Source organism: Lupinus angustifolius, chromosome LG01 (assembly GCF_001865875.1).
Source record: "Lupinus angustifolius cultivar Tanjil chromosome LG01, LupAngTanjil_v1.0, whole genome shotgun sequence".
In the NCBI taxonomy this organism is placed as follows: Eukaryota; Viridiplantae; Streptophyta; class Magnoliopsida; order Fabales; family Fabaceae; genus Lupinus; species Lupinus angustifolius.
The window spans coordinates 17,754,132-17,755,645 of NC_032009.1; positions in this window are offsets into that span (position 1 = coordinate 17,754,132).

Genomic DNA, 1,514 nt, shown 5'->3' on the forward strand with positions numbered 1-1,514 from the left:
CGGTCGATCGTTGTTCCGTGATATCATGTATCCTTACTAGGGTACCCCCTAGTTCACGTCTTCAAGTTGGATACTTGTCCAACAAGGCATAAACATAAACAATGCTTTCACACTTTTGTGGAGTCATGCTTCTCATCTAAGCCATGATCTCATTCCACAACTTTTATATCACAACCCACTCTACCCGGGTTCATCACATTGTTCACAACATCATCTTATTTCAATCTTTTCACATTGTCCCTCGCCAAAGCACGGACTAGTCGCCCAAGCGACAATCCATATTTAAATCTCAAATAAACTTAAGCCTTCATCGCCCAAGCGAAGGTACTATCACCCAAGTGAGGCCTCTTTTCTCTCAAGCGAGAGAGTTACAGAAACTCATTAAAATCCTGGGCTTTCTCGCCCAAGTGAGGTCTTTCCTCGCCCAAGCGAGATTCTGTCGCCCAGGCGAGAGAATTCCAGAACCAAAACCTCCCATCGCCCAGTCCTCGCCCAAGCAAGCTGTGCTCTCCCAGGCGAGAGTTTCTTGCCCAAGCGACAGGGACTTGGACAGAATACCCATTGTTGCCCTTTTCGAAAACCGAAACACATTTAAACATGGTTTTTCCAACTTGTTTAAACATGGTTTTTCAAACACCTGCACACAACAAAGTTCCCAACAACATCCATGTACAATATTCACACATTTCATCAACAATCATATATATTCAAAAGCATTCAAACATAAAAAAAAAATCTTGGGTTTCTTAACACTTAAGTTAACTCCAAAACTTTTGAGATGGTTTAGGAGATCCGGGTGTCATATTTGGACATCACTATGTCACAATGTGTTCTCTCTCACCTTAATGAAGCATGCTTTAACTCGTCAACTAAGGGTGGTTTGTTTTCAAGGTTCGAACACAATCCGTTAGTTTTCGATATTTCTAAAATCGTTACTAAAATACTTAAAATCATTTCTCTTTTTCCCCATTGTGATCATACATCCCTTTCATCCATCCAGTTCAACATCACATGTTCTTGACCATCCTTTTTCATTGAAAGTTCGTTCACGATTTCCATCCCTTTTAAAGGTACGGTTTTTAGTAAAACTACGTATTCCGATTTAAGACGTTCTTTGATAGTCTTACCATTTTAAAGTAAGTTATTTAAAGTATCATTTACGAGTTTTATGAGGCATTCATGTACTCATAAACCTTAACATCCCCTTTTAACAAAAGTTTCTATTTTTCCAACTTGTTCCTAGCCATGGTTTAAGGCTAAAAACAACTAGAAATACATTCTCATTTTTTCAAAACACTTCCTAAAGGTTCCTTTTATTTCATCATCATCCCCTTTGGCTAAAACAACAAAATGCATGTAATACAACATTATAACAACTCCATGAACACAAGTTGTTCATGGTTTCAACAAAATATTTTCATAAGTTCAAGAATATCACCATTTTCGGTTTTGAGGAGAAAATGAGTTAGAAAGCGTTTACCGTTGAATATGTTCTCGACATGCTTCTTGACATG